General features: G+C 40.0%; 1 non-coding gene across 1 annotated transcript; it reads left to right on the plus strand.

Annotated features, from left to right (window-relative positions):
* The first annotated feature begins 11,372 nt into the window (after positions 1-11,372).
* On the plus strand, positions 11,373-11,480 carry LOC112712404 (small nucleolar RNA R71). Its single transcript, XR_003157783.1, has one exon. It is a non-coding gene; the product is annotated as a small nucleolar RNA R71 (small nucleolar RNA).
* The last annotated feature ends 271 nt before the right edge of the window (positions 11,481-11,751 follow it).

The following is an 11,751-nucleotide window of genomic DNA, read 5'->3' on the forward strand; positions in this document are numbered from 1 at the left end:
ACGCATAGGTCACACGTACACGTCACTTAGAATTTTACTTTCCACATGTATGCGTCATGTCACGCGTACGTGTTGCCTATCAACTTCATCTCCACGTGTGCGCGTGGATGTATGTACTCCAAATCCTTGATTTATCCATGAATTCTCCACTTTGCATGCTTTTCTCTTCACTCCTTTGGCCCATTCCTGGCCTTTTCGATCTGAATTCACTAACAAACACATCAAGGCATCTAGTGGAATCAAAGATGAATTAAAATTACCAATTTAAGGGCCTAAAAAGCATGTTTTTACTCTTAAGCACAAATTCAAGGAGAATTACAAAACCATGCTATTTTATTGAATAAATGTGAGAAAAGATAATAAAATCCCCCAAAATAAGCACAAGATAAATCACAAAATCCCCTGGATTGGCCGATGTATCTCTGGAAAGCAAATCTCGGTGTACTCACCACCATATCTATGCTCGTTTTCAGTAGGTAGATAATTATCTCATCTTGTTCTTTCTTTCTTTTCTTTTCTGTTCTTTTTCATTTTAAAACCAAAACCACCTCTTTATGACATTCTTCAAAACCTTTAAAACAATTTCACTTAAACCAATTCTTCTTTCAAAAGACAATGAGAAATCATTTACTAGTTAAACCCTTCAGCAAAGGCTCTAGACTTTACGGGAGCGACAACCAATCTCATTTTTTTAGGTTCATTGGAAATCCTTAACAATCATTGTTTTCTTAAATTGAGTTAATCAAATAAAGTTTCTAAATCAAATCAAAACCAAACCATACAAATCGGAGGTTCCAAACCAATGTCAAAGCCAACACCAATCCCAATTCCATCTTTAAAATTAATTCTTTAACTTTTTCCAAGACGCCGTGTAACACCCTACAACACAGAGTCTTATGTTTAAGTCATAAAATAGAGGTGGCGAGGTATTACGACCTCTAAAAATAAAATTTAGTATGTATAGTAGTGTGCAAAAGGTTTATAACTAGGTGCATTTGAAGAAAAAGGGGCAAATCAAAACCGTTAAATCAAAAAGCGCAACACTCCAATCGATAACGTAAAGGAGTATATAAAGAGTGAGCTAAAGCGAGAAGATATACAATAGAGTGCCAAAATACAGATATCAAGGCTCAAGACTCGATTTGCAAAGATAACCGGTCCGAGCATAAAATTATACATACAGATATATAGAGGAACTACCCAAAATAAAGCCCAAATCACAAGATAAAAAACCTGTTTCTCCAAAGAAACCTCTAAGAGGAGTTAATACAAAATATGCATATACAGTGGAGAATATAAGTATCTAAACAAGTATATAAGATCAAAATAAAATCCCGGGAGCTAAGGATATTCGCAAAAATAGAAGTCTCCAGCATGCCTCAGCGAGGAGCCTCACGTCCTGCATCTGAAAACCACAAAATCTGTATGGGTGAGAACTGGAGGTTCTCAGCATGGTAACAATGCTTAAATATCTAACATGTAATTTCTTGGGAAAGCCAAAGGCAATCCTAAAACTCTCAATTATAATCAAAGCGCATAAACATGCTAAACCATGAGAAATATAAATAGGCGACTAACTTAAGGATCTTTAGACTAACTAATTATCCCCTTTCCAAATCCTACAGACCTCCCAACTACCAACAGTAATTGAGATGCAAACACAAGTATATCAAACAAAGAAATGCACAAATAGGAAGCAGACAAGACATTTAGGCAATTAGAAAGTAATGATGCAATCAATTAGACATTCCAAATAAGTCCCATATAATGCATATGATACATGCCAGTCCTAGTGGCTGATGAGTCTCATATGTCGGTTATAAAGCCAACCCAACAAGTCCTGCTAGCTAACCATTGGACTGTCCCTCTGTCGTGCATATTTATGGGGGCGACCATCCCCAACTCTAGTTATTCACAATATAAATCATAATTTCACATCCAACAGCCTCACTGGTGTATATTTATGGTGGCGAGCTCATCCGAAACTTTCACAGTGTCCAGCTGCACTTACGACATAGGGTCTGCAGAGTATCGAGTCTTCACATGGAGCACGTGGTGGCTAGCCACTGCTTTCACCCAAGAAAACTCGTATCTCAGATAGGTGGAGTGCAAACAATCACAATATCAATAATTCAATTTAGCATATATGTATTCATCTTAGCCATACATTAGAATTCATCTCAGCCATCCGGCTTAAAAATCATAATTCATCCTCAACCATAAACCATCATCACACACGGCCATTCAGCTTATATCATACTCACCCACTCGGCTCATATCATATATAGCACTCCACCGTCCTCCTCAACAACTCATATCATCACAATTAATCATAACTTATCATATTATATCCTTTTTTCATCATCAAGTTACCCTTTCCCAAGCTTCCTCTCAATCTCTAGGTATTTTACATTGATTTAAGATCCAAAGGATGAAATTGGGGGTTTATAAGCGTGAAGCAACATCTCAAAATGGTTACAAGCTTGTTGGGAATGTGAAAGACTTGAAAATAAAAGCTTTAGAAAAGGACAGGGTCGCGTGCGTACGCACAAGGGTGTGCGTGCGCACACACAGAAGTGTTTTCAGAAAGTGTGCATTCGCACATGAAGAAACATTTTCATTGTAGAGTGCGCGCACAAGGTGTGCCAGTGCCATCAATAGAACGTCATTCCCAACATGTGCGTACGCACAGAGCTGTGCGCACGCACAGAGCTGTGCGCACGCACAGCTTGCAAAACTTTATTGATGGTGTGTGTGCACCGGGTATTCTAGCGCTCCCATCAGAGGCTACTTTCCTCTGTGTGTGTACGCACAAGCGTGTGCATGCGCACAAGTCCAGAATTCCACATGATGTGCGTCCGCACAAGGCTGTGCGCTCGTACACAAACGAGAAATCACAAATTCTGCAAAATTTGTAGAATTCAGATTTCAGGCCTAAACTTCCAACAATAATATCTCCTTCCACAAAACTCATATTTTCACCAAATTTAAACCATTTTAAAGCTTGTGAAATTATCCTTCTTTTGATATAAAAAGCATCAATTTCCAAAAACAATAGCTTGAGATATGATCCATTGAAATTTGTCAAAATTTCCTTTTTACTAAAGTTTACAAACTTCTAATTTCCAAAGACTACACTTCCAAATTCATTAAAAACCAACTATTCCAACATCAAACATCTCTAGCCTCTCATCCAATCATCAACCCACCAATTCTTCCTCATTTAACCAATTCTCAAATCAATAATTTCAATTTATAATCAACATTCCATAGTACAACTTTCCAAGCATTTATTCCATTCATCAATCACCATCAACATACACATCATTATCACATACCAATTCATGCTCAACAACAAGAGCCTCAATCTTACCAACACTTTAAGCATATCAACTCCATATTACTCATACTCTTACATGCTCATCAATAAGTAGCATCACTCATAACCAAACAATCATCATTCACGTACTTTCAACATAGTCCACATCATCCAACAACCACATCAACATTTCACAATCTACTATATTCTTACATAACAACACAAATTATATCATTCATCAACTACAACAATATTTCAAAATCTTATCCTAGGGCCACTAGCCTACGTTTTCACAACCACATTACATTTTAGATACAAAAAACCAAAATCATACCTTGGCCGATTCCCATTCCACCCGGAACACTCTCAATTCCAATTTTCAAGGTCTCACAAATTCACCAACAGATTTCCAAGCTTGGTGCTCCACTCCGAAGCTTTCCAAAACTACCAATCAGGCTCCAATACACATACACAATGCCTAAGCCACAATATCACACCCAAACACAAGAACTCAATATTCAAATGCTTTAATTTAGAATTTTCACCAAGGTTTGAGATCCCTTACCACACCCAAACACAAGCCTTCCCTTCAAGTTAATTAGATCCTATAACACAAAGGAGCTTACAATTTCAACATTTTTGCCCAAGAAATTCGAAAATCAAGGCTGGAAGAAAAGAGGTGAAACGTGGCTTACCTCTTGCACAACCTTATGGGCTTTGTAAAGCTCGACACTGCGGTCACGTAGACGCAAACAGTGCGTCGATCGGAGCTCCGGATCAAAAGTTATGATCAATGGAAGATTGAGTTGATTGAGAACAAGGGTTTCATGCATGTTTCCCCCTCTCTTCTCAGCGCATGTGTGTGTGTAAGGGAAAGAGAGAGTGCTGAACTCTGAACATTAATGAGGCTTGGCAAGGCCTTGGGCCTAACATGGGTCCGGTTGGCCCGGCCAGTTTCGCCGATACGGCCCAATCTTGGGCCGATTTCTTTAAAATTGGTGTCAAAATTCTCATTTTGATTTTCTCTATCATATTAAACCAAAAAAATCTCATTTCTCATTTTCTAGAATATATTTTAGTTTATGGGTTGATTAGCCATTAATTAACTGGGTTTTACACGTCGCAAAACAAAATTATTTAGTCAAAATTCAATTACTTGTAAAGTTCACTGATGAGCGGATAATTTATACGCTTTTTGGCATTATTTTTATATAGTTTTTAGTATGATTTAGTTAGTTTTTAGTATATTTTTATTAGTTTCTAAGAAAAATTCATATTTCTAGACTTCACTATGAGTTTGTGTAATTTTATGTGATTTCAGGTATTTTCTGGCTGAAATTGAGGGACCTGAGCAAAAATCTGATTTAGAGGCTGACAAAGGACTGCAGATGCTATTGGATTATGACCTCCCTGCACTCGAAGTGGATTTTCTAGAGCTACAAAATTCCAAATGGCACGCTCTCAATTTCGTTGGAAAGTAGACATCCAACCGCTTTCCAGCAATATATAATAGTTTATACTTTGCGCGAGTTTTGACGACGTAAAATGGCATCAAAACGCCAGCTCTCTGCCCTTTTCTAGCGTCAAAACGCCAGAACTGGCATAAAAGTTGGAGTTAAACGCCCAAACTGGCACCAAAGCTGGTGTTTAACTCCAAGGAAGGCCTCTACATGTGAAAGCTTCAATGCTCAACCCAAGCACACACCAAGTGGGCCCGGACGTGGATTTCTACATCATTTACTTATTTTTGTAAACCCTAGTAACTAGTTTAGTATAAATAGAACTTTTGACTATTGTATTTTCATCTTGGAATCTTGGAATCTTGGCATCTATCTTTGATTAGTTTATGCGATCTTAGACATTGGGGGCTAGCCTCTCGGCCATGCCTGGACCTTTATCACTTATGTATTTTCAAAGGTGAAGTTTCTACACACCATAGAATAAGGTGTGGAGCTCTGTTGTTCCTCGAGTGTTAATGCAAAGTACTATTGTCTTTGGTGCACGAAATTGTGATCAATACTTTTCACAACTCAAATAATCCCCGGTGATGAATCCAAAAACTTGGTGTTCAATACCATGACATAAACGCAACTTCGCACAACTAACCAGCAAGTGTACTGGGTCGTCCAAGTAATAAACCTTACGCGAGTAAGGGTCGATCCCACAGAGATTGTTGGTATGAAGCAAGCTATGGTCACCTTGTAAATCTTAGTCAGGCAAACTCAAATGGTTATGAATGATGAATAAAACATAGAGATAAAGATAGAGATACTTATGTAATTCATTGGTAGGAATTTCAGATAAGCGTATGAAGATGCTTGGTCCCTTCCGTCTCTCGGCTTTCCTACTGTCTTCATCCAATCCTTCTTACTCCTTTCCATGGCAAGCTGTATGTAGGGTTTCACCGTTGTCAGTGGCTACCTCCCATCCTCTCAGTGAAAATGTTCAACGCACCCTGTCACGGCACGGCTATTCATCTGTCGGTTCTCAATCAGGTTGGAATAGAATCCAGTGATTCTTTTGCGTCTGTCACTAACGCCCAGCCTTCAGGAGTTTGAAGCTCGTCACAGTCATTCAATCATCGAATCCTACTCAGAATACCACAGACAAGGTTTAGACCTTCCGGATTCTCTTGAATGCCGCCATCAATTCTAGCTTATACCACGAAGATTCCGGTTAAAGAATCCAAGAGATATCCACCCAATCTTAAACTATGGTGTGTAGAAAGTCCATCGTTGAAAATACATAAGAACAAGGTCTAGGCATGGCCGTGAGGCCAGCCTCCCAATGATCAAAAGATTCAAAGATCTCCCGATGATGATCAAAGGATCTAAAATAATCCAAAGATGAAAATACAATAGCAAAAAGGTCCTATATATAGAGAACTAGTAGTCTAGGGTTTACAAATGACATAAAAATCCACTTCCGGGCCCACTTGGTGTGTGCTTGGGCTGAGCATTGAAACATTTTTCGTGTAGAGACTCTTCTTGGAGTTAAACGCCAGCCTTTATGCCAGTTTGGGCGTTTAACTCCCATTCTTGTGCCAGTTCCGGCGTTTAACGCTGGGAATTCTGATGGTGATTTTGAACGCCGGTTTGGGCCATCAAATCTTGGGCAAAGTATAAACTATCATATATTGCTGGAAAGCCCAGGATGTCTACTTTCCAACGCCGTTGAGAGCGCGCCAATTGGGCTTCTGTAGCTCCAGAAAATCCACTTCAAGTGCAGAGAGGTCAGAATCCAACAGCATCTGCAGTCCTTTTTAGTCTCTGAATCAGATTTTTGCTCAAGGCCCTCAATTTCAGCCAGAAAATACCTGAAATCACAGAAAAACACACAAACTCATAGTAAAGTCCAGAAAAGTGAATTTTAACTAAAAACTAATAAAAAATATACTAAAAACTAACTAGATCATACTAAAAACATACTAAAAACAATGCCAAAAAGCGTATAAATTATCCGCTCATCACAACACCAAACTTAAATTGTTGCTTGTCCTCAAGCAACTGAAAATCAAATAAGATAAAAAGAAGAGAATATGCAATGAATTCCAAAAACATCTATGAAGATCAGTATTAATTAGATGATCGGGGCTTTTAGCTTTTTGCCTCTGAACATTTTTGGCATCTCACTCTATCCTTTGAAATTCAGAATGATTGGCTTCTTTAGGAACTCAGAATCCAGATAGTGTCATTGATTCTCCTAGTTAAGTATGATGATTCTTGAACACAGCTACTTATTGAGTCTTGGCCGTGGCCCAAAGCACTCTGTCTTCCAGTATTACCACCGGATACATACATGCCACAGACACATAATTGGGTGAACCTTTTTCAGATTGTGACTCAGCTTTGCTAGAGTCCCCAATTAGAGGTGTCCAGGGTTCTTAAGCACACTCTTTTTGCCTTGGATCACAACTTTATTTCTTTCTTTTTCTTTCTTTTTCTTTCTTTTTCTCTTTCTTTTTCTTTCTTTTTTTTCGATTTTTTTTGTATTCACTGCTTTTTCTTGCTTCAAGAATCATTTTTATGATTTTTCCGATCCTCAGTAACATGTCTCCTTTTTCATCATTCTTTCAAGAGCCAACATTCATGAACAACAAATTCGAAAGACATATGCACTGTTTAAGCATACATTCAGAAAACAAAAATATTGCCACCACATCAAAATAATTAATCTGTTATAAAATTCAAAATTCATGCAATTCTTTTCTTTTTTTCAATTAAGAACATTTTTCATTCAAGAAAGGTGATGGATTCATAGGACATTCATAACTTTAAGGCATATACACTAAGACACTAATGATCACAAGACACAAACATAGATAAACATAAGCATGATTTTTCGAAAAACAGAAAATAAAGAACAAGGAAATTAAAGAACGGGTCCACCTTAGTGATGGTGGCTTGTTCTTCCTCTTGAAGATCCTATGGAGTGTTTGAGCTCCTCAATGTCTCTTCCTTGTCTTTGTTGCTCCTCTCTCATGATTCTTTGATCTTCTCTAATTTCATGGAGGAGGATGGAGTGTTCTTGGTGCTCCACCCTTAGTTGTCCCATGTTGGAACTCAATTCTCCTAGGGAGGTGTTTAGTTGCTCCCAATAGTTTTGTGGAGGAAAGTGCATCCCTTGAGGTATCTCAGGGATTTGATGATGAGAGGGGTCTCTTGTTTGCTCCATCCTCTTCTTAGTAATGGGCTTGTCCTCATCAATGGGGATGTCTCCTTCTATGTCAACTCCAACTGAATAACAGAGGTGACAAATGAGATGAGGAAAGGCTAACCTTGCCAAGGTAGAGGACTTGTCCGCCACCTTATAAAGTTCTTGGGATATAACCTCATGAACTTCTATTTCTTCTCCAATCATGATGCTATGAATCATGATAGCCCGGTCTATAGTAACTTCGGACCGGTTGCTAGTAGGAATGATTGAGCGTTGGATAAACTCCAACCATCCCCTAGCCACGGGTTTGAGGTCATGCCTTCTCAATTGAACCGGCTTTCCTCTTGAATCTTTCTTCCATTGGGCACCCTCTTCACAGATGTCTATGAGGACTTGGTCCAACCTTTGATCAAAGTTGACCCTTCTAGTGTAAGGATGTTCATCTCCTTGCATCATGGGCAAGTTGAATGCCAACCTTACATTTTCCGGACTAAAATCCAAGTATTTCCCCCGAACCATAGTAAGCCAATTCTTTGGATCCGGGTTCACACTTTGATCATGGTTCTTGGTGATCCATGCATTGGCATAGAACTCTTGAACCATTAAGATTCCGACTTGTTGAATGGGGTTGGTAAGAACTTCCCAACCACTTCTTCGGATCTCATGTCGAATCTCTGGATATTCACTCTTTTTGAGTTTAAAAGGGACCTCGGGGATCACTTTCTTCAAGGCCACAACTTCATAGAAGTGGTCTTGATGCACCCTTGAGATGAATCTTTCCATCTCCCATGACTCGGAGGTGGAAGCTTTTGCCTTCCCTTTCCTCTTTCTAGAGGTTTCTCCGGCCTTGGATGCCATAAATGGTTATGGAAAAACAAAAAGCAATGCTTTTACCACACCAAACTTAAAAGGTTTGCTCGTCCTCGAGCAAAAGAGAAAAGAAGAGAGTAGAAGAAGAAGAATTGAAGGAGATGGAGATGGCTTTGTGGTTCGGCCAAAGGGGGAGAAGGAGTGTTTAGGGTGTGTGAAAATGAAGGAGTGAAGAGGGGTATATATAGGGGTGAAGATAGGGGTAGGGTTTGGCTATGGGAGGGTGGGTTTGGGTGGGAAAGTGGTTTGAATTTGAATGGTGAGGTAGGTGGGGTTTTATGAAGGATGGATGTGAGTGGTGAAGAGAAAGATGGGATTTGATAGGTGAAGGGTTTTTGGGGAAGAGGTGTTGAGGTGATTGGTGAATGGGTGAAGAAGAAGAGAGAGAGTGGTGGGGTAGGTGGGGATCCTGTGGGGTCCACAGATCCTGAGGTGTCAAGGAAACGTCATCCCTGCACCAAGTGGCGAGCAAAATTGCTCTTCATGCCAATTCTGGCGTTAAACGCCGGGCTGGTGCCCATTTCTGGCGTTTAACGCCAAGTTCTTGCCCTTTTCTGGCGCTTAACGCCAGTCTGGTGCCCCTTTCTGGCGTTAAACGCCCATCTGCTAGCCTTACTGGCGTTTAAACGCCAGCAAGATCTTCCTCCAGGGTGTGCTGTTTTTCTTTCTATTTTTCATTCTGTTTTTACTTTTTCAATTGATTTTGTGACTTCTCATGATCATCAACCTACAGAAAACATAAAATAACAAAGGAAAATAGATAAATTATAACATTGGGTTGCCTCCCAACAAGCGCTTCTTTAATGTCAGTAGCCTGACAAAGGGCTCTCATGGAACCTCACAGATGCTCAGAGCCATGTTGGAACCTCCCAACACCAAACTTAGAGTTTGAATGTGGGGGTTCAACACCAAACTTAGAATTTGGTTGTGGCCTCCCAACACCAAACTTAGAGTTTGACTGTGGGGGCTCTGTTTGACTCTATTTTGAGAGAAGCTCTTCATGCTTCCTCTCCATGGTGACAGAGGGATATCCTTGAGCCTTAAACACAAAGGATTCTTCATTCACTTGAATGATCAATTCTCCTCTATCAACATCAATCACAGCCTTTGCTGTGGCTAGGAAGGGTCTGCCAAGGATGATGGATTCATCCATGCACTTCCCAGTCTCTAGGACTATGAAATCAGCAGGGATGTAATGGTCTTCAACTTTTACCAGAACATCCTCTACAAGTCCATAAGCTTGTTTTCTTGAATTGTCTGCCATCTCTAGGGAGATTTTTGCAGCTTGCACCTCAAAGATTCCTAGCTTCTCCATTACAGAGAGAGGCATGAGGTTTACACTTGACCCTAGGTCACACAAGGCCTTCTTGAAGGTCATGGTGCCTATGGCACAAGGTATTGAAAACTTCCCAGGATCCTGTCTCTTTTGAGGTAATTTCTGCCTAGACAAGTCATCCAGTTCTTTGGTGAGCAAAGGGGGTTCATCCTCCCAAGTCTCATTACCAAATAACTTGTCATTGAGCTTCATGATTGCTCCAAGGTATTTAGCAACTTGCTCTTCAGTGACATACTCATCCTCTTCAGAGGAAGAATACTCATCAGAGCTCATGAATGGCATAAGTAAATCCAATGGAATCTCTATGGTCTCAGTGAGAGCCTCAGATTCCCATGGTTCCTCATTGGGGAACTCATTGGAGGCCAGTGGACGTCCATTGAGGTCTTCCTCAGTGGCGTTCACTGCCTCTCCCTCCTCTCCAAATTCGGCCATGTTGATGGCCTTGCACTCTCCTTTTGGATTTTCTTCTGTATTGCTTGGAAGGGTACTAGGAGGGGGTTCAGTAATTTTCTTGCTCAGCTGTCCCACTTGTGCCTCCAAGTTTCTAATGGAGGATCTTGTTTCAGTCATGAAACTTTGAGTGGTTTTGATTAGATCAGAGACCATGGTTGCTAAGTCAGAGGTGTTCTGCTTGGAATTCTCTATCTGTTGCTGAGAAGATGATGGAAAAGGTTTGCCATTGCTAAACCTGTTTCTTCCACCATTACTATTGTTGAAACCTTGTTGAGGTCTCTGTTGATCCTTCCATGAGAGATTTGGATGATTTCTCCATGAAGGATTATAGGTGTTTCCATAGGGTTCTCCCATGTAATTCACCTCTTCCATTGAAGGGTTCTCAGGATCATAAGCTTCTTCTTCAGATGAAGCTTCCTTAGTACTACCTGGTGCATTTTGTATTCCAGACAGACTTTGAGAAATCAAATTGACTTGCTGAGTCAATATCTTGTTCTGAGCCAATATGGCATTCAGAGTATCAATCTCAAGAACTCCTTTCTTCTGATTAGTCCCATTGTTCACAGGATTCCTTTCAGAAGTGTACATGAATTGGTTATTTGCAACCATTTCAATCAGCTCTTGAGCTTCTGTAGGCGTCTTCTTTAGATGAAGAGATCCTCCAGCAGAGCTATCCAAAGACATCTTGGACAGTTCAGACAGACCATCATAGAAAATACCTATGATGCTCCATTCAGAAAGCATATCAGAGGGACACTTTCTGATTAATTGTTTGTATCTTTCCCAAGCTTCATAGAGGGATTCTCCTTCCTTCTGTCTGAAGGTTTGGACTTCCACTCTAAGCTTACTCAATTTTTGAGGTGGAAAGAACTTTGCCAAGAAGGCATTGACTAGCTTTTCCCAAGAGTTCAGGCTTTCTTTAGGTTGTGAGTCCAACCATATCCTAGCTCTGTCTCTTACAGCAAAAGGGAATAGCATAAGTCTATAGACCTTAGGGTCAACCCCATTAGTCTTGACAGTGTCACAGATTTGCAAGAATTCAGCTAAAAACTGATGAGGATCTTCCAATGGAAGTCCATAGAACTTGCAATTCTGTTGCATTAGAGAAACTAATTGA

Source organism: Arachis hypogaea, chromosome 1 (genome assembly GCF_003086295.3).
Source record: "Arachis hypogaea cultivar Tifrunner chromosome 1, arahy.Tifrunner.gnm2.J5K5, whole genome shotgun sequence".
In the NCBI taxonomy this organism is placed as follows: Eukaryota; Viridiplantae; Streptophyta; class Magnoliopsida; order Fabales; family Fabaceae; genus Arachis; species Arachis hypogaea.